This window comes from Miscanthus floridulus, chromosome 19 (assembly GCF_019320115.1).
Source record: "Miscanthus floridulus cultivar M001 chromosome 19, ASM1932011v1, whole genome shotgun sequence".
In the NCBI taxonomy this organism is placed as follows: domain Eukaryota; kingdom Viridiplantae; phylum Streptophyta; class Magnoliopsida; order Poales; family Poaceae; genus Miscanthus; species Miscanthus floridulus.
The window spans coordinates 49,567,410-49,590,624 of NC_089598.1; the positions used below are offsets into that span (position 1 = coordinate 49,567,410).

At 41.0% G+C, this 23,215-nt stretch overlaps 1 pseudogene; it reads left to right on the forward strand.

Moving 5' to 3' along the window:
* The first annotated feature begins 636 nt into the window (after positions 1 to 636).
* Positions 637 to 23,215, forward strand: part of LOC136526012 (protein NRT1/ PTR FAMILY 7.2-like) — a 52,819-nt pseudogene continuing 30,240 nt past the window's right edge.

Genomic DNA, 23,215 nt, shown 5'->3' on the forward strand with positions numbered 1-23,215 from the left:
GTTACTGATAATTATGCTGCTGGACACCGCGCTTCATATTTTATTCATTTCCACCTACTGAGGAGAGAGGAAGCTGGGGAAATGTCATTCTTACCCTTGTCTTTTTCTTCTTCCTGTCTATCTTTCTTTTTTTTTTTCCTGTGCGGCGTCGCGAGCATGTTTGCTCGAGTGAGCCTCCCGCTGCGCCGCCTCATCCAGTCCCGGTGCGCACTCAACGCTGCTGACGGCGTCAACCGCATCCACACACCCAGGCGCCGTCGCCGCGCTGGTCTCGCGGGTCCACGCCACCGCCGAAGCCACCACCGGGTCATCGGCGCCACAGTCGCAGCCCCTCGCAACGCTACGCGAGCTCAGGGACGTGGCAAACTCTGAGAGACCCAGCTTCTGCGCTCCTGCGTCACCGCGGTGGTGGGGGAGGCCGCGCCGCCACCATGGTGATGGAGGCCACGCTCCCACGTCGACGCGCGCCCCGTGCGCCACTGAGGTGGTGGGGGAGGCCGCGTCCCACCGTCCTCTGGATCTCGAGCCCGCCCACATCCCGAGCGTGGGGTGAGCGTGGCCTGGTCGGGGGCAAGTGCGGCCTCGATGGGGGCGGGCATGACCTTGCCGGGGGCGCGGCCATGGCGGACGACGGCCATGACCGGGGGCGGGCGTGGCCTCGCGGCCTTGCTAGGATGGGCGCGCGGCCTCACCGGGGACGAGTGGAGCGGCCTCGTCGGTGGCTCACGGCCTTGCTAGGACGGGCGCGTGGCCTTGCTGGGATGGAGTCGCGACCTCGCTAGGGGCGAGTAGCGCCTGCTGGGAAGGTCATTGCCACTCGCTTCCATGGGAGGTTTGCCGCCGCCATAGTCGTGCTTTCTAGCTAGGAGCCGAGCCGCCGCGCCCGCTCTGGCCGTAGCCCACTCGGCCACCCCTGCTGGCACTGGGCACTGCCCAGATTGCCGCCAGCAACCAGCCCCCTACTGGCCAGCTTGATCGAAGAAGGACGACGTCTAGATCTCACCGACCGGTCAGTGAACGACCAAATCGACCAACAACAAGAGGTTGAAGAAGACAAGGGCAGTTTAGACATTTCCCCCACCTTCTCTCTCCTCTAAACTGGAAAATGAATAAAATAATCGGTGCGGTGTCGTCCGGCAAAGAACCACAAATTTGTAATGTCTGCCAGCAAATTTTGACGTTGGCGGTGTTCACTGGCCAATTACGTGTTTCTCCGGTGTCCCACAACCAATTTTCCCTATTATAATATAGATACTAAATAGATATTTCTAAACTCGTTTTTCATTAGTTTTGTCCATGCATTCGTATCTAATCCGCATTCAAAGATATTATCTATATACATGAAGAATCTACCCTACCCTATAATACACTAGTTAGAATAAATATATAGCCACACAACAAATGCCTACTCCACAGTCATGACCTATGCTACATCCACACCCATGAATACACCTAGAAAATATAACACCATCAAAATAGATGCACCAGATTATCTCTTAGCCATTCTCTCTCATTACTCATCCAAATCCGACGCCTCATGTTTAGTGTGTCTGCCCTCCATCGCCCTCCCGCGGACCCCTGCGCCCAACCAAAACCAGCCGCGCCGCTCTTCACGGGCGCGACTGTCGCGCAAAAATCACTCTCCCTGCCATGATCGCCACGCCCCATCGCTCCATGTGAGACTCCCGCTCGCTCCCTGCCGCGATCGTGGATCCCCCTGTCGCTCCCTGCCGCCATCGCCAAGCCCCGATGCACCCTGTTGCTCGCCATTGGTCACTGCCTGTTGCTCACTGTCGGTCACTACCGTCCTCTCCTTCTTGCTCCGCGGGGCGTGCGTGAGGGCGCGGAGGCGATAGGGCCGCGGGTTGCGGCGGACGCGGAGCCCGTGGCGGCCCGATGGACTCGTCGTCGTAGTGGACGCAACTAGGGTTTCCTGATGCTGCTTGATCCTTTTCACAGTATTTGTCTCAAGTTCTGGATTTCGGGAAGTCTGTCTTTAGCCGGTTTAATGTTCTTTTCACTATCTCTATCGTGTGGCTGTATGCTTACATTCTTACCATCGGTGGTGCTTACAAGAATTCTCCACAAAAGACACAGGTGCATTGCCGTGTTGATCGTTCAGGCCTTATTTCAGGAGCGTGTTGGTAAGATCTCAGGACTAATATAATCTTAGTTTAAATTACTATATTGGTGACACCTCATGAAGGTTATGAAACAACTGTTGGGGTGCTCCAATACGTGTTCTAATATTTGACGCCTTATTTCAGTGCATCTGTGATTCCAACAAATTATTACTCGGGGCGTGGGATGGCAGCTAATAATTCAAATATTGTACTGTGGATTCGGTGATCTGAGTTTGTACTATGTTGTTGGTAACATTGTTAAATGTGAAACAACCTTGTCAGGTCATTGGTATCTTGCTTGATTCATTTTTTGGGACAGCCACCGGGACATCAGTTTCAGATCCAGTTTGTTCATAACAAAAATGTTTAATATGCATTATGATTTTTTGTGCTTACAGAGAGAATATTAGATTGCTTGCATTGACATGTATTGGCGGCCGGAGAGTAGTACAAATATCTGTCGGGTTCATGATTTTCTTCTCTGTCCTTGGTAACTTGGTTTACTGACTTTTAGTAGATACTGCAATGCAGTTTTCTGTTATGTTCATGTATATTTCCCTGATGCTGTGATAGGTTGATGTTATTTGGTTTTCCAAACCAGGAAAGTTTGGAGCTCTGTTTGCATCGATTCCACTGCCCATTATTGTTCTTTTCTTTGTAGATACGTATGATGCTACAGTTCTGGTTGCTTTCTGACTGTGGTGATGCTTGAGTCCACTCTTCAGATGCTGCTTACAAACAGGAAAAGCTGGCTAACTCCTTTGGCGAATTAAAAAGTGTGGTTTCTGCAACTTTCCATAGGAATGCTACAAATAATGATGTCGCCAAACACCTCCTTGACAAAGGTAGTAGTTTAGTCCTTAATGTCGTAATTCTGTGGCATGTGGCTTCCTCAAGCTCATGCTTATTGTTTGATTAGCTTATCAGTATACTGATTGTTTGATTAGCAAACCACTCTGCTTCCTCTTTTCTACTTGACATGCTTAGCAATGATAATTTGTTTTTTATGTATATGGCAGATGTTTCAGGTTTCTAGCAACATAGCTCAATGCTACATCTATTTGGGAGCTTTACCTCAAGGTAAGCATTTTTCTCTCTCAGGCTTTGCTATTTTTGGGATGTGTTTCATCTAAAGTAGGATCGTAGTCTTATGAGATAATATCAAATCAAAATATTTTTTGATAGCTAGAAAACAGTAGCTTCTGAGTTTCGATGGATCACGTTTGTACTGGGAAAATATTTTAATTGCTAGAAAACCAAAATATGAGACTTATTTCGGCTATAGATACCACAATGTCAATATCATTCTTTTTGTGAATTTGTGTTTCTTTAAACTGTTGATTTATTTTTCTAGACGTCACCGTAGCGTTAGCACGGGCAATATACTAGTATAATATTAGGTGGACACTCTTGTGAGTGTCCTTTATAAAAATAAGTTATCTATATAACTAAAGATATTTGTTTTATATTGATGTCGCGGTGCAGGCCCTGATAGTGTTCAAAATTGATCAATAATGATATTAATTTTAAAATGACTTGTATTGATATTCATTATAGTATGAATAATCGCATATAGCATTGTGTTGAATATCTGACATTTAAAATTTAAAAGATGTGTTTATGATAAGTTAATAATCATTTAAAAGTACGTACAAAGCGTTTGGTTGGTGGTTTCGTAACGTAAATGGATAACGGAGGGGAAGCGATTGCATTAAATTTGTTTGTTTCAGCTTAGTCCGCATTTGGTTGCCCCGTTATTGAATACCAGCCCATTCAAAACTGATATCGATGCTCCTCGGCCGTAAAACATTCACAGGCAGCGAGAAGTTTTCCCCACCGAACATTTATTGCGTTTACAGTATTGAACCAAACACAATTAGGAACCTGCTCCATCTGTTACCATTACTGCTGTTTTTTCATTCCTTTTGCGTTTGCATTTACTATGCACGACCAAACAGCACGTTAAATATTATTCAATTCTTTGTAATTATTTAGTTTTAGGTACAATCGATATGACTATACAAATCGATCCATTGTTGTATTTAGTGTTTTGATGACTAATGATGTACTTCGTAACTAATATGACTATTGAATTTTGATGTATTATAATTTATGTAGTTAATATGATAATAATACATTTTTGGTTGCTAATATGTGTAGAGTGTAGTATACTTATGTTTGATGTATCATTATGTGATTTTTTCGTAAAATTAATGGTAATGTGAATGGATACTTATAGGTAACTGAATTTGAATCCAAATTATACAATTTATATTCATATCTGCGGGCATTTTGCTATGAATCCATATCCAAAAAAAAGTATAGATACTAAGGTTATCTTGAACTATTTTTTAAATACATTTAGATGACATTGTTACAATATTTGTTAATTCCATATATTCAATATGATAGTTGAATAGTGTTGATCGAATATATGTTAATGGTTTCCTGTTGTTATCTTTTGTCCTAAAGGTTTCCAACATGATGGAGTCTTCAGAGATCGAGATAGTTACCTCTGCTTTGCCTGTAAGAACTGGATATGGAAATTTATATCTAACACTTACTGTTTTATCCAGACAATGTCATAAGCTTTTGTCTTTTATGCATCTACTAGGATGTTGCAGTTTCTGATGGATTAATCTGATCAGCTATCTAGCTTATTTGTGCTCAATGTATTGCTTCCACCCGAAAGCTACATTCAAATTATTTGTTTAAAAGCACGTGAAGGAAATACTGCTATGTAGTTTATGACCAATTTAATTTTCTCTCATCCAACTGAAGCTGCATATTGTGAACCTTTATTTCACTTTTAGAGAAAACCCATTTGGAATCTTATGAGTCATAACAATATATAATCAGTGGTAATAGAAGTATGATGGGGAAAAGATATGATAGTATTAGAAATATTTATGTATTTTCCATAACTTCAATACAAAGTTAAGAATTATTGAATTGATAGTTGTTAATTTCTTCTTTGTTTTATATCATCATTCTATTGAAGGTTCCAAACATGATGGGCTCCCCAGAGGAGACTAGAAGCAAACCCATGACAGTAAGAATTACATATCAAACTTTTAATTGTCTTCGTGTATTTGTTTCTTTAGTTCCATGCGTAACTACCTAACATGTTAATATGCATTAATATCAGCTAATGATACGCTTTTGTTGATATGTCATTTGTTTCTATTTGTTTGTTAGAATTACATCAACCGATAGCCACAAAAAGTTAAAGTTTTGGACATGAAAAAGTCGCTACAAAATAATTAAATTTTAAGCTCTATTATAATGTCCATTAAAAATATAGAAAAGAATCAAACAATACATAGATATAAGATACTTCCAATGACTCTCTCTCTCTCTTACACCAGGTAACTGACAATCAAGGTTTTGATAGGCCTCTTTACTTTGTCACCCAAAACTTACTATATTTTGAAATTGGTACTTCCAACAATAATCCATCTTCCTTGTTTCTACATTGGGATCATTAAATCCAGGTCCTTTACAAATATTATTTTATATATTTTTAACTAAGGTGTAAGCTACTTAATTATGAATAAGAATGTCATCTCCTGTTACTAGATGTTGTTATGCAGTCTGGATGTCTAGATACATACTACCGAGTAACTATATACAATTAGAAAGAAAACCTTATAAAAATCTATGGTAAAAGATAATAATATTCTACACAAAATGCTCTTTATGCCTATGATATGAGTGAAATTAGTAAGAAAATTTTGCTTCTATGGGAGTACATAATAAGATTATTACATGCATATACTATCTATCTATATATATGTACCAAACTTTGAGACCATATACATGCATGATTCATATACCTATATGTAGCTTATCTGTCTATATATGTTCCCTTCTTCCAAGACAGGCAGCTGAAGCCAGCAATGGTGGAGGCCTCATTGCTTCCCCATCACTGGATGACATCCCAATCCACGCTCCCATCCTAGCGGCGCTGAACACATCGCCGGGGTTTGCCCCCACCCGTTCGGCGACAGCTGCAGTCCAGGGCGCTATGTTGAACACCGGAGATGCTGCCCACGTGAAAACCTACTATAGGAGACGACTTCGTATGGCTGAAGGGGACGGTGTGCCCATGGCTCCACTCCCAGACTGTCATCCGGCAAGTGTGGTAGCCATGGCTGAGCCGGTGGACGTTGCAGTGAAGGCCCTGGCGTCGACTCCATCTGATGTCGCACGCTCGACTCCGTGTGCAAGAAGCCTTTGATTCGGTTTCTTGGTCTTTTGTAGTAGTTGGGGTTTGGACAATGGTGGTGTGACTTGTACGCCTGTTTCTATCCACATCTTTTACTCAGACTCTAGTGAATAGGGTACCTAGGGATACAATTCTTCATCATAAAGGTCTTCGTCGGGGAGACCCTCTCTCCCATGATATTTATTCTTGTTATGGATTTTCTGAACTCTTTGGTGGACCACGTAACATGTAAACAGTTGCTTCAAAGTTGGCTATTCGTGAAGCTAGACAACAGGCTTCTTTTTTATGCGGATGATGTTGTGATCTTTCTAAGGCCGGTAAGGATGGACCTGCAAGTAATCAAGATCATCCTCGATTTATTTGGGCATGCCTCTATTGTTCATACTAATATGTCCAAGAGTTCAGTTTCTCCATTCATTGTTCACATGATGAGATGCGCCTCACTGCTAAGATTTTGTCCTGCACGGTAAAGGATTTCCCTTGCAGCTATCTGGGCTTGCCTCTTTCAATTCATAAACCCACCAAGGAAGTGCTGCCACCTTTAATTGATAAAGTGCTAGACCGCTTACTTGGATGGAAGGCTTCTCTGATGAATAGGGCTGGTCATTTGGTAATGGTGCGGGTGGTGCTGACGACCACTCCCATCTACTGCCTTGTTTCTTAGGAAAGGGTCCAGCGGCCACAAGAATATAGAGGTCTGGGGATTCTTAATTTGGAAACATTTGGCTGGGCATTGAGAATTCGTTGATTGTGTGCTCACAAGATGGACCCAACCAGACTTTGGGTCGGGCTCCAAATTCAGGTACCGAAGAATGCTCATGTTTTGTTCAACGTGGCAATGGATTCGATTATGGGAAGTGGTGAAACCATTCTTTTTTGGAAGGACTTATGGTTAAATGGCCACACCATTTTAGAGTTAGCACCTAATATGATCAAGGCCATTCCAAAGAGAACGATCAATAGACGGACAGTGTCTCAGGCCCTTCTTAATCGGTATTGGGTGAATGGTATCAGATGGGCATTTTTCTATCCAGCTGCTGGTTGAATACCTTTATATTTGAGATCAAATGGAGGGTGTGGCTCTAAATCAAGAGGTGCCTGATCAAGTGAGGTGGAAATTAACTCAATCTAGAGTTTATAGCAGCAAATTAGCCTATGCCGCCTTCTCGGTCGGAACCATAAAGCTTTCTTCTTGGAAAAATGATTTAGAAAAGCTGGACTCCTCTTTGTTGCAAGTTCTTCATTTGGTTATCTATCAACAATGGGTGTTGGACCACTGACCGACTTGCCATGAGAGGGCTGCCTCACTCGGAGGTCTATCCTTTTTACGATCAAGAAGAGGAAACCATTCTACACCTTTTGATTGGTTGTGCTTTTACTAGGTAGGTTTGGCACTTGATCTTTCAGTTGTTAAATCTTTCCTCCTTCGCACCCTTAGTTTCAGAGGTTTGTTTCTCCAGATGGTGGGGAAAAGCTATAAGGCTTGTGCCAAAGGAGATGAAAAAAGGGCCTTAACTCCTTGATCATTTTTGGTAGTATGGGAAGTCTAGAAGCATAGAAACACTTGTGTTTTTGATAATGCTAAACCTTGGACTTCTAATCTGCCTCGGAATGTGCTGGATGAGTGTAGTTTATGGGGCATGGCTAGAGCTTCTAAGCTCTAGGAACTTCTTGCTAGTTTGCTGACCACTGCTATCAAGGCTGGGGTTTTATCCGGTCATGGTCTTGTGTGTTTCGTGGTGCATCTATAAGCTCCTTTGGTGTTGGTGTGTGGGTTTAGCACTCGGGGTGGTCCTTGTATGAACTCATTGTACTTTTATTCTAGCTTAATGAAATGACACACAGTTCTCCTGTGTCGTTCGAGGAAAAACTAGAGAAAGCAATTCGAATTTAATTGATGAGTCCATCTAGAAAAGTTATATCCCCATGTACAATTTATATTAAGGGATCTATCTAGGAAAGTTAGGTCGTCATGCACAATTAAGATTAAGGGATCCATCAAGAGAAGGTTTGTCCTCACATACATGTGTCAAGCCAATAGTTATTGAGGTTGCAGCAATGTTATACTTCCTTGGTCCAAGAGAAGGACTTTGGTTCTATTCTGATCTAATCACACAAAAGAGTTCTAGCTCGCCACTCATTAAGGATCAACATTTTTTCAAGAAAAATAAAAATTGACTAGGAGTTCCATCTAAAGAATCTAAAACCCCGTTAGCATGTAAACAACACCTATAGGGATAGTGCACTGCCTCAAAAATCCATGAATAGAACAACTCTCTACTGCCATCTATTTCTTTCTTCACAAAGAGGTGGATATTTTCCATTGTGCAAAGCGGGTCAAGACTAGGGAGTTCACCTCTAGAGCACCTTCAAGTGCAGTTGAATGAAATTCTTCGATGCATTTAGTGGTAGTGCTTCTCATTCACTCCTATATACATATAGCCTTTAGGACCTTTTCATGATCCTTAAGGCCTCTGCCTCTCAAATAATACCATGTGCGAAAACATTCACTAGACCCTAGGTCAAACTACTTCTTCCTTTTAGAGGCTAGTAGGAACAATTCGAGGCACATGTGAAAAGATTTCTTGGATCAAAGTTGGTTAGCAAATAAAAAAGATTACAAGATATAAAGGTCCTTGTTTCGTGTTTTGGTTTCATCATGTTATTGTCCATGTTTTGTGTTCTGCTAGAAGTACTCCCACCTTGGATGTTTAAATATGTTTGGACTAACATAATATTTATTGTAGCACCTCTAAATTAACCCTTTAAATGAGTCCAAGATGGAATTGTAAGAGAGTTGCTACAAATATACATGCTCCTCATTCCATATGGAAGTTGGGCTATAAGAGTATTTTGGACTAGATTACAGATGACATTCTAAGCTACCCACAGTGCATGAGTGAGTGCAGTGATCTACCAAGGGAAATAACGAGACAATGTAATACCATGACCAATTGTTGTTCTAATTTTGTCTCGCTATTGCCCATGTGTTGTGTTGTATTGCAATTGGACAATCTAGGTTGCAAAATAGGTTTAGGCTAGTTTATGATTCTTGTCATTCGAAACTTAGCATGTTAGGATGGACCCTTTTATGCGAAGCAATAACATAAGTATAAGAGAAGTGCATACATTTGTGGGGTTCATTCTTGGTGGGAGCCTAAGCATAAGTAGATTTTGGATTGCGTGATACATAGGAAAGAAATACATCACATCGAAAATCTTATCTTGAATGAGGTGTTGGGTCTGCTAGACTAAAGTTAGGGTGTGCTCCTCGCACGCCTTGGTCTTAGGTTTTGTCTAGACTAGCTTCTCTATATAGTAGCAAGGTGGATACATAGTTTGTTTGTATGCTGCTAAAATGCTCTGTCTCCTAGCTAACGCCAACCAAAGAAATGAAGGTGACGGGCGGAGAACGATGAAATAAGCAACAATGAAAGAAGCTTTAGTTTTTTACAAAGATGTAACACCCCAAAATTTGCCACTTTTGAAAATAGAGTTAAAATGATTTATTTGTGAATTATTGTGCACATGAAAACATAGGAAAATAAAAATTTTCATTAATTTAAAATTTATCATAAGGTAGAAACGTGTTTGTTGCATTCATGTCGGTCGCACCTTGTATTTCTATGTGCAAAATGTATGTTTTTATACGTTTAGGAGACGAATATCTATCTCTAGGAATTTTCTAGCTTCTTTCTGGAATTTAATTCCTACCTCCTTCACCTTAATCTTTATGTTCCAAGTTCCCAACAATATTTTTATGAGCTCCAAATACTTTATTTGGGTTCATCATGTTCCAAAGTGTCTCTGGGAATTTTCCTCCAATTTTTGGAGGTCTCGGAGTATTTTTCGTGGCTTAAATATCAATTCTGGACTTTTCTAGAATTGTTTTATCCATGAAATTAATTAATTCCGAAAATAATAAATCTCTCATTTTTCCCAACGCTCAAAGCCCATGTGCAATAATCTTAATAAATCATAAAGGCCCATGCATTTATTTACTAATGGGCTTTAATGATTATTTAGGCCCATTAGTAAATGTGGAGGGTGTAACATCAATTAGTACTATATCGCTAGTTGGCGTGGATGTGGAGAGTTTTTCTTCCTATATATATCAACCAACCCCTTGAGCAAAGCACACCAAAACTACCGTATGGGGAGCCCCTAGTTTAGGAAATCCCTCGTGTAGTAACTCAGATTTTTCTCATCCTTCTCTCGCCGTCGCCGTCGCCGTTGCCGTTGCCATTGCCGTCTTGCTCCTCCTACGCCGCCGAGGTACCCCTAGGTAAGACCGCTATCCAAAATGTTTTCCCAGACTTCGTCTTCTTTTAAAAGCGTATTTTAGTCGGTTCACTTCAAAAGTACGTTTTTAGCTATTTACAGAATTGCCACTAATTTTGTTTTAGCCATAACTTCTCCGTTTTAACTCCGATTTGACCCGTTCAAATTGCGTTAGGTTCATAATTTCATAATCTACATGTTCATACTACTGTTAAGTAGGTTTTCAACTTCTAAAATTTGAGGTTAGATTTAATCTATTATTTTAATAAAGGAAATCTTGTTTATTTCATATCTTTTGTGTTTTAGATCCATTTTGACCCATTCAAGTTGCGTTAGATTCATATCGACGAGATCTATGCGTTAGTAACAGTGGTTACCATATTACTATTTCTGAAATTTCATGTTTAAATCATATCTTGATTAATAATTATGCAACTGGATTTTATAAATAGAATATGATTTGTTTCACTTTAGTTTTATAAATCAAATCTAAATTTGACTTAAATTATAATCTCTATACAATATCATATATATGTTTTTATATAATTAAAACACATGAAGCTAATAGTTTTATGAGTAGATCTTTTGGTAGTTGTATCTTTTCAACCATAGCTCTGATTAGCGTGCTTCTCGCGTCTTTGTGTTCGTAGCGAGACATAGATTCATTTTACAAACTTTTCATCTTGATTTTATGTTTAGTGTATTGTCCTGATTTAGATCTATTATTTGCATCATGTATGATTGTATAGATGCTTGTGTGGTGCTTTATGATTACGTCCAGTCGGTGAGGTATACGTGGTGATCCAAAAGAAGAAGAAGAACATTGAAGATTAAAGCTTACCGAAAATCAGTGTTTCAAGGCAAGTATAGCATGGGATCATCCTTATTGTCCTATACACCTTTAATCATTTAATTCATACTGCATGTGTCTACCTTGACTGCCACTAAGGATTTCCTAGTAATTTATACTTGTACCTTGTTGCCTATGGTGTATTGCATTGGGTAATATGATGCTAGTGCTCAACTACAACCATGATCTTGTAACTTGACTAATGGTATATGCAATAAACACTAAAAGATGCTTTTTAGCAACATGGAATAAGGGGGCTAGAGCATTGGGCTGTTTTATGGTGCTCTAGATTCCTAACAACACAGATGCATCGCCTTGTGATTTTTGTATCTTCATAACCAAAATAGCTATCAGGCTGATTCTTACGCCTAAAGAAAGATACTAATGTTTATTGTTGTCCAGAAATTTCTCATGATTTTTGGGTCGTTCGAAATCAGAGATATAAACCGAAGAGTGCATACTGCTCTGAAAAGACAAGATAGGGAAAACAGAAGAAAATCAAAACCTGACTATTTATTTCATTGATCCTTATACCTTAGGCCTATAAACTAAATGAAATTGTGGGGACACCCAACAAGATCATTGCAATCATTACAAAAATCCAAAGCAATCATAAGCATAATGACAGTTCAACAAAGCAATAAAGATGCACAATTCAATCATTGACTCAACTTACGATACTATCGTCCTCATTGTACTAGGGGTAACAATCCTAAGACTTATCTTTAGATTACGCAAGAAGGTGATGAGAAATAGTTCTAAAAACATATCAAACCAAGGAATGAAGATGAGAACAAAGACTTTAAAATAAGCATCAAGGAGGAGATAAATATCAAGGATATATATATATATATAGTAGAGAAGAAAATATCAAGATTTATAGAACAAGGATTTTATAACAATTTCAAAACCTTAAGACAGCCAATTTCTAACTAGGCTTGCGTCCTACAGTCAGCATTGCTCTGATACCACTTTGTAGCACCCGGTTTTAAGGACAAAACTAGATACCCACCATATGTAAGCCCAGGAAGTCAAATCTCACATATAGCTACAAATAAGGGTAATATCAAAAGACAATGCTTAAATACATAGCGTATTAGTATAAAGAATATAACCTCAAAGTATAGACAGCGGAAAGACAACTCCAATCTTTAGGCTAAGACACCAAATCCACAGGGACAACTGACTGGTTGATCACAAGCCTAATTCCTCCAAACTCTAGCAATCTGGTACCCATCTAGGATTTTTATCCAAATAATTGAAAAGTAAAGCAAGCGTAAGTACATGTCGTACTCAACAAATATAACATGGGGTTCATGAGGCTCAAAAGGCTGACACTGGTTCACTGCGATTAGCTTTTAATGAGTCATGATTTTAGCAATTGAGTAGCAAGAAGTTTATCATAAGCCCATATAAACCTATGATCAGGTAAACATGAATAATGAATAGCATAAACAATTAACCATTAGTGAGCATCTTCATCATCCATATCATTAGTCTTCATCATCTATTCCATAAGGGTTCCAAGGCCGCTCATGACCGTGAGCACGGCTGATATACTAGTTTTACACTTTGCAGAGGTTGTACACTTTCACTGTGAGTCGTGATTTACCCTTTTGCCCGAGGTCGCGAGCCTCTTGACCCACTACCAAGGAAGGTCGGTAGGGTTCACTATGAAGCCTTTCAAAGGTTCGTCTAACAAGTTAGGGCCGCTAAGGTTTCCCCATCAATAAGCATGAACCCCCCTCCAAGGAGTGACTAACAATATACCAAGAAACCAAAGTGCACTCTCTTGGCAAGCCAAGATCATACAAACTGGAGCCCCTCTTGCGCCATAAAGGTAACCTCTAACAAGCTAGAAAACATCCTCATACTGAGCTAAAGCCAGAGCCATATAGCCCTCACAGCTGTACTGTAAGTCCCGGATGATCACTTACAGATAAGTCCTTAGGGAGAGGAATCTAGAGCACCATAAAACAGCCCAATGCTCTAGCCCCCTTGTTCCATGTTGCTAAAAAGCATCTTTTAGTGTTTACTGCATATACCATTAGTCAAGTTACAAGATCATGGTTGTAGTTGAGCACTAGCATCATACTACCTAATGCAATACACCATAGGCAACAAGGTACAAGTACAAATTACTAGGAAATCCTTAGTGGCAATCAAGGTAGACACATGCAGTATGAATTAAATGATTAAAGGTGTATAGGACAATAAGGATGATCACATGCTATACTTGCCTTGAAACACCGATCTTTGGTAAGCTTTAATCTTCAATGTTCTTCTTCTTCCACTTGATCACCACGTATACCTCACCGACTAGACGTAATCATAAAGCACCACACAAGCATCTATATAATCATACACGATGCAAACAATAGATCTAAATCAGAACAATACACCAAACATAAAATCAAGATGAAAAGTTTGTAAAACGAATCTACGTCTCGCTACGAACACAAAGACGCGAGAAGCACGCTAATCAGAGCTACGGTTGAAAAGATACAACTACCGAAAGATCTACTCATAAAACTATTAGCTTCATGTGTTTTAATTATATAAAAACATATATATGATATTGTATAGAGATTATAATTTAAGTCAAATTTAGATTTGATTTATAAAACTAAAGTGAAACAAATCATATTCTATTTATAAAATCCAGTTGCATAATTATTAATCAAGATATGATTTAAACATGAAATTTCAGAAATAGTAATATGGTAACCACTATTACTAACGTGTAGATCTCATCGATATGAATCTAACGCAACTTGAATGGGTCAAAACGGATCTAAAATGCAAAAGATATGAAATAAACAAGATTTCATTTATTAAAATAATAGATTAAATCTAACCTCGAATTTTAGAAGTTGGAAACCTACTTAACAGTAGTATGAACATGTAGATTATGAAATTACGAACCTAACGCAATTTGAACGGGTCAAATCAGAGTTAAAACGGAGAAGTTATGGCTAAAACAAAATTAGTGGCAATTCTGTAAATAGCTGAAAACATACTTTTGAAGTGAACCGACTAAAATACGCTTTTAAAAGAAGAAGACGAAGTCTGGGAAAATATTTTGGATAGCGGTCTTACCTAGGGGTACCTCGGCGGCGTAGGAAGAGCAAGACGGCAACGGTGAGAGAAGGATGAGAAAAATCTGATTTACTACACGAGGGATTTCCCAAACTAGGGGCTCCCCATATGGTAGTTTTGGTATGCTTTGCCCAAGGGGTTGGTTGATATATATAGGAAGAAAAACTCCCCACATCCACATCAACTAGCGATATGGTACTAATTGATGTTACACCCTTCACATTTACTAATGGCCCTAAATAATCATTAAAGCCCATTAGTAAATAAATACATGGGCCTTTATGATTTATTAAGATTATTGCACATGGGCTTTGAGCTTTGGGAAAAATGAGAGATTTATTATTTTTGTAATTAATTAATTTCATGGATAAAACAATTCTAAAAAAGTCCAGAATTGATATTTAAGCCACGAAAAATACTCTGAGACCTCCAAAAATTGGGGGAAAATTCCCAGAGACACTTTGGAAAATGATGAACCCAAATAAAGTATTTGGAGCTCATAAAAATATTGTTGGGAACTTGGAACATAAATATTAAGGTGAAGGAGGTAGAAATTAAATTCCAGAAAGAAGCTAGAAAATTCCTAGAGATAGATATTCTTCTCCTTAACGTATAAAAACATACATTTTGCACATAGAAATACAAGGTGCGACCGACATGAATGCAACAAACATGTTTCTACCTTATGATAAATTTTAAATTAATGAAAATTTTTATTTTCCTATGTTTTCATGTGCACAATAATTCACAAATAAATCATTTTAACTCTATTTTCAAAAGTGGCAAATTTTGGGGTGTTACAAAAGACTATCAAAAGACCGTCAATATAATGGTAACAATGTTTATGAAGAAAAATAGCGGCCAATACAAAAGATGGACAACTTACATGAAATGACCTATAAAAGGGTATACATGAAAGACTAATATAGTCGACTTCTTCCTTCAATCATTTTGCCATCCATTAAAAAATGATAATAGCACTAAAAATAGGGACCTCCCTCCTTCAAATGAAAAATTTTCCACACCCATTTATACATGTCCTTGGTGTGAGGCATTATGCTTAACAAGTGTCTGCGTACTAAGATGCACATAGCATACAATAAACAAAAGGAAAATAAAAGGAAGACATGACTTAATCTTCAGTCCCTTGTACCACCATAGAAACACTTCGGCCAAGAGAGGTTCCACAAAACAAGCTTCCAAGAAGGACATGACATATACGCACACCATTGTTGCCTCCAAGAAAGACAATACCATTGGTTTTCACCTTAGAGAAAATTCGACAAACTATAAACAATACCTAGAGCAAGGTCATTGGTAGGTACAACCATCTAAGGCAAAACCTAGGGATTCCTCCTAAGAGTTGAGGTCTCAATACCCAACAAGTAGCTCCAACCCAAAGTCCTTTAGTGCTACTTACTCTTCTTTCAAAGCCAACATTACCTTACTATCCAGCGTTGACTAACAACAATTCGTCATGGACTCCACTACATGCAAACCATCATAATACAACTCCCACGATGACCTTGTCACGAGCTAGCTGATTGGTATATGCCCAATGTATGCTTCACCAAAGTAAGATATTTCGTGAATCAATTCAAGGTGACTCAAGCCTCTAGGATTGTAGGGAGAAACATGTAACACCCTAGGTGTTACCCCGTTAATCATCTACTAAAACATATCATGAGCATCATACTTGTGTGTTAATGCATGTGGTGAAGTGTGTAGATCAATTTCTGTAACTCAAAATGATCAATAAAAATGCTAAACGAAAGTTGGTTCGATGGTTTATGCATATCAAGTAGGGTTTAAAAAAATTTATTAAGCAAAAATACTATAGAACATGTGTGTGATACTTAAATAAAGTTGGAAGTGTAAACTTTGTAGATGACAATGAAATACTTGCTGTTGAAAAAGAATATTGCTAAGTAATATTTTTAGTAGCTTAGAAATGCAATATGAAATTAAGATTAGCTCAAACGCTTAGAAAATTTCTAAGCTTGTGGACAGCTAGACGCTGCTATGTTGAACAATTTATTGGGAGAGATTGGGTTAAGAAGTGGTGTAGTGCTATGATTCGATTTAGTTGTTCCATATGCCATCTTGAGTTTAGTGAAGCCAGTTTAGGTTTAGAAGCAACAATTTGGTCATGATCAGCGCTTTAAAATTCATGCATGTAACAGCTTTGTGCTGTCTGGCGCCGTGTGCGTGGTCGGCTCGCATTGCTGCACGGTTGTGTCGTGCGCGCGCATGGCTGCGCACCAGCTAGTCGTGGCCGCTGTGGCCTTGCCGCGGCTTGGCCACTCTAGCCGCACCGCTAGGCTGCCGGTCCGCTCTACGCCTAACCGCCCCTACCACCGTGGCTACCGCAAGTGCTACTGCCTCCACGCCCATGTTGTGACAATGCTGCTAGCCTGCCTTGATGCTATGCGCACGTGACCGTGTCACCGTCGCCTTGCCATTGATGGCACTGCGGCGCGCGGGCCACGCCGATCATGAGCGTGCGTGTCTGTCGGCTAGTGCCTAGCCGCGAGCTACACTAGTCGCGCCAATCGCATCTCGCCAAGGCACGCCATTGCCGAGACACTGGCTGCCCCTCCCCCACCGCTCCCTCGCTCTCTCTCTCTGTTCTCATCTCCCTATCGCCGTTGAATCGCATAGGCGTCGCACCTGCGAGGGGTCACCTCTCATCGATCCCTCTTGTCCATGCCTCCGCCCTCACATCCCCTCTCTAGACGCCCCCACCCCGCTTTGATTGTGGCTTAGCTAAGCCTCAATTTTGGAGCTTTGCCCCGCCACCGTGCCGTTAAGACCTATCACCACCCGCGCCATGGCCAGCCTCCACCACTTCACCCCATGCAAATTCCTCTGAACCACTAGCTCACCTTGGCTCCCTCTCCACCATGCGCGCGCTAGTGGGAGCGCTATCACCTCCAAGCCGCCGCTAACGTGGCCGTGTCTACCACGGCTCGTCGCCGTGCTCGTTGCACGCACATGGTCAGCCCTGCTTGGGTAGTGGCCATCCGAACCACCACTTTGGCTAGGTTTGTGGTGTGCTCCTAGTGCTTATCCCCTATCTCTACCATCCTGTTAGTGTTGTAGCTCACCAGGATGACCACGACACCATCATGGGCGACCACGCGCGGTGGCAGCTCGCTCCAGTGTGCCTTGTTGCTCCGTATCACCGCTTAGGGTAGGCGTTAGGGCCATAGATGGGGTTCAACTCGTTAGTTGGGTTGGTGTGAGCCTTGAGTGGCCAGCGTACCATCTAATGCCACCGTCCGCCACACCATTGAGAAGGTGAAAAGATACGAGGGCTCCGTTGCAAAGTCGCAATCTATAGAAATAGTATGCGCTATTGTCTGATAACGCGAGGGCATTTTTGCAAGAGTCCCAGTGCGCGCGCGGGCTCCCCATCGTGGGCCGCCTCCGTGCGTCGGTCGCGCCCCGCGTGGGCCGCGTTGTGCCGAAATCGGTTTATTTTTTCGTGGAAAATAGAAATAGCTTTTCATTTTAATTCTGAGCTAAACTTTGGTAATTAATATAAAATAATGTAGATATCTAAAAATTGTGAAACTAATTTTGTTAGGTTCCCAAAAACATTGTCTACCTGTTAGTATAGTTAGATCATATATATCTGTGTGGTTGCTAAGGAACATTAAAATAGTTGACATGCTTAGTATTATTTTGATTAATAATTGTATGAAATTTTGTGGCAAAATGATAATAGCTTTAGCTTTCAAAATTTTATGGTAGTTTTTGGTACTATTATGTGCTCGCTGTAATTTTTGTAGCCTTAGAATAGGCTAAGCTTTAGGGTAGTTAGATACTCCTTGTTTTAATATATGTTAAATCGCTAGTAGAAGCAAGAATATATTTTAGTTGTTAAGTTAATATGTGTCAGATAAATTTGTACCATGTTTGATGAAAATACTAGTTAGCTTAGTATCTTAGTCATTAGAGTTAGCTTAGTAGATTAGTAGATGTATTCTTATTTTAAGAGCTGCTGTTGCTAAAATATTAAGTGTAGCATCATCGTTGCATGCATGTAGAGAACGAGTTGGTGGAGTTCGTGACAGCCGGAGAGCAGGAGTACGAGGAGGTGATCGAGGAGTACGAGGAGGAGGTCCTCGTATAGGAGGAAGTCCCACAGCCACTGACGACTGACACAGCTGACAATCCACCTACCCAAGGCAAGCCCCAGTGCATAACCATTATTTTGAATAATCATTGGATATATATATATATATATATATATATATATATATGTGATGTGCATTTACATTATAGGATTTATATTGAAACTACATGCATAGATAAACCTACCTATGAGTCCTACTAGCATAGGTCGAGAAGCTGCTATGCTTAGGCTATTGGTAGCGTGAGTAACCTACCGTTACTCACAATAGGTGATTATTATTATTACTCTCATGATAAAATGGTGAAAGAAAATGGAGACCGAGCAGGGATATGGTATGGGTATTGGTGGGTGTAATAGGTTGTGTCCCACGACCAATGGGGCATAGCTTGGTTACACTATTTTCCTTGTCCATGTCGGTTAAGGACCATCCATTGCTGTGGATGGTATTTAGGTCACAGACTTATTATCCTGAGCGCATACTTGCTTATAGGAGCGGGACGGCTCGTTGCTCTCTTGTCGTGGGTTCTGGCTCTTTCCGGATTGATTGATTGGAGGCGAGGATGGTGGAGGTCTAAGCACCACACTGAGTACGAGATTTAGGAGTGGGGGCTTGGAGTCCAAGTTTGGACGGGGACCTAGACACCTTGATAGGAGAGTGGTGGGTTGGTGTTGCTTGTGCCTAGGGTACAAGCGGGGCGTGTGTTTTGGGGTACCCAGTTGGGATACATTGATTCATGAATTGCTGTATGATACAGTACGATTTGGCTATGGTCTAGCACCATAGTAAGAACTAGAAGTTGAAAGGGGATGAATGGATCTTATTGCTCAACTCTTGCTTGAAAGTAGAATAGGTGCTTACATAGAATGGTTGGCTAATGAACTAATCATGACTGCTAATAAAACACATACATAAGGATTCACTACTAGTAATGCTTTTCGCAAAAAAAAGGAAACTCGACAAACCATAAAGCTTATCATTCCCTCTAGTCGTGTAAGTCTTGCGAGTACATTGTGTACTCAGGGTTTATTTACCCCTGTTGTAGGTGCAGCTTGAGGAGTGTTGTTGTGTAGAGGATTCTTTTGGTGGGTACAGAAGAATACTTGTATCTTATTGTTAGATGTTTATTTCAATTCTGCTATTTAAATTCTGCCCTCTGAACTTGGTATTGTAATAATGTATTTCCGAGAACTCTTGTTGTATGAAATGGACTAAGTATTGTAAGCTCGTACTTATTATTGGATTCTAGAGGTAACATGTGGATTGATTCGAGTTCTCCCATGGGGTGTGCTCGACAGAACTGCCGATGTAGCTCCCTTTCGAGGTGCTCAGTGTCTAGTGGAAGACGAGTGCCTCCGGAAGCATGTTATTTTAAGTGGTTCTACCACAGGTGGTATCAGAGCTAATAATGAGTTACGAGTTTCATAACTCTTTTCAAAATCCAAAATTTGACTAATAAAAGTTTGTGGAAAGTAGGATGTGATAAAATTATGTAAATAAGTATAAGGCCTAGCAATATGGTCTATCTAGGATAGTGGCACTGGTTTTATCTAATCAATTTTCTATAGGTACACTAACTTACGCTGCGTAAGAATCATTTAGCAAGCGGAAAGTGAGCGTGAGATGTGTCGAAATTTTTTGCGAATGCCGCTATATTCCGGCTAGAGTGAATGGGTAAGCTGATGCATGCATCATGAAAAGAGATCTTGCTTAAACTAAACTCCCCCCACACATATAATTTGGATTAGTGAATTGATAGGATAACCTAAAAGAATGCTTTAATAAAAGCATTATCATTTCTCTAAATCTCTTGTTCCTAATCTGGAGGGTTGTCCCTAATGGTTGGTTCTTATCTATTTATGGATGAACCTAAGGTCTTCTTAGGGGAGTACCAGCGCTGGGGCAGACTAGGGTGATAACAGTCATGGTGAGGACAATGGCAACACCAATGGGGACAGCCACGAGGCCCCACTTCTAGATCCTCCTCCTCTGCCACACCACCTCCGATGACCCATGCGGAGATGATGGTGGAGATGCTAGCTGCTCAGCGTGAGTCAGCCTATGCCTTAGAGATGCTTGCCTAGGCTATTGGTGGCTTCGCCCGTGGAAGCCCTGGTGGCAATGGCAGGAACGGGGGTGGTGCCCATGCTCCTAGGGGGCCCTATTCCTACTAGGACTTCCTAAAGATGCACCTACCCATGTTCATGCCAACTGCTAAGCCTCTGGATGTAGAGCATTAGCTTCGTATTCTGGAGCAGAAGTTTTAGCTGTTCACTATGACTGAAGAGTAAAAGGTGCGCTTTGCCGCACAATAGCTTCTGGGTCTGCTAGTGCGTGGTGGGATACTTTCAATGCCATGCAGCCGGTGGACCATCGTATGACTTGGTAGGAGTTTACCACTGCTTTCCGTGAGTACTATATTCCGCTGGTTTGCTGAACAGGAGGTTGACTGAGTTACTAGATCCAAAGCAAGGGAGTATGACTGTGATGGATTATGTGAACAAGTTCAACCATCTTGCACAGTATGCTGGGACCCATGTAGACACTGATGAGAAGAAGAGGGTCCATTTCTACCGTGGCCTCTCTTGCATCTTGCAAAAGGAGCTGTACACTAGGGGATATCAGACTTTTTTGTGCTTTGATGAATGCAGTCATTGCTATGGAGGGACTTCAGCGTGATTCTCAGGCGTAGTGGAAGCGTATGCAGGTGATCACTGGATCTTCTAGTCACCCACAGGCTTAGAGGGTGTAGGTTGTCAGGAGGATGTCCTATCACTCTTCGGGTGGACAGCCATCCCATCAGTCTCATCAAGCTTACCAGGCACCTCCCACCTAGTATTGTGCACCTACTCAGTAGATGCAACAAAAAGCCTCAGGGATAGCAGGTTCTGCCTCATCAGGGACAAGAGAACAAGTCTGGTGCTTGTTTCAAGTGTGGTAAGGAGGGCCACTTTGCTCGAGAGTGTTCACAGAACCAGCCTGTGCAGTCTTCCCAGCCTTCAGCCAACTCCCGTCTGGTCAAGAGGATGATTACCAAGAAGAAGGTGCCCTAAGCCGCTCTGGACAAGTCAACTTCACTAAGGCTGAGGAGATTTTTGTAGAATAAACCTGTGATGGCTGGTATGTTTACCATTGATTCCCACCTAGCATATGTGTTGTTTCATTCTGGTGTATCACATTCATTCATGAGTATGGGGTTTGCACAGAGGCACAATATATCTCTTATGGCTATTCTTATTGCCTAAGAATCAGTACTCTGGGTGTGCAGTTGTGTGTTAATACTCAGACAGACACAGTCAGATTAGTGCTAGCCACTCACACTTACCACCTCCAGTTCATGGTGCTACTTGGGCAAGGCATAGATGCAATTCTAGGCATGAACTGGTTGTGAGTTTATGGGGTAGTCTTGAACCTTAAGTAGATTGTTATTGAGTTATGGCTTCCTTCTTCTAAGGATAGGATGTATCTCCTTATGCCCTCAGATCTAGCCTTACCAGTTGTTGCTCATGTTGAAGCTTCTCTTGATCTTGCTTCTATTCCTATGGTCTGTGAGTTTTTGGATATCTTTCCGGAAGATCTACCTAGGTTGCCACCGGATAGGAATGTGGAGTTTACTATTGAGTTAGAACCTAGCACTACTCCTATTTCACAACGTCCCTACCGCATGGCTCCTAAAGAACTAGCAGAAATAAAGAAGCGGTTAGAGGAATTATTGGAGAAGGGCTTTATCCATCCTAGCTCTTCACCATGGGGTTGCCCAGCTCTTTTTGTGAAGAAGGACGGTGCTCTGCGGATGTGTGTAGATTACCGCCCTATCAATGCGGTAACCATTAAGAACAAATATCCCTTGCCTCATATTGATACTTTGTTCGATCAGTTGGCTGGTGCAAAGGTGTTTTTAAAAATTGATCTTTGTCTAGGTATCATCAAATTAAAATCTGGCCACAAGATATAACAAAAACAGCTTTCTCTACTAGGTATGGGCTGTATGAATACCTAGTTATGTCCTTTGGTCTCACCAATGCTCCTGCATTCTTCATGTATCTCATGAATTCAGTCTTCATGCCAGAGTTGGATAAGTTTGTAGTGGTGTTCATTGATGACATTTTGATATACTCCAAGAACAAAGAAGAGCATGCCCAACATCTTTGGATAGTACTAACTCGATTAAGGGAACACAAGTTGTATGCCAAATTTAGCAAGTGTAAGTTTTGGTTAGATTGAGTGTAGTTTTTGGGACATGTTCTGACACCTGAGGGTATCTCTATGGACCCAAGCAAGGTACAAGATGTGTTAAATTGGAAGTCTCCAAAGTCAGTGCATCAGATCCGTCAGTTCCTTGGTCTTGCTGGTTATTATCGGCGCTTCATTCCTGACTTCTCCAAAATAGCCCAACCAATGACCAAGTTGCTCCAGAAAGATATTTGATGTGTATTGTGATGCCTCAAGGACTAGATTGGGATGTGTGCTTATGAAGGATGGACGTGTGATAACT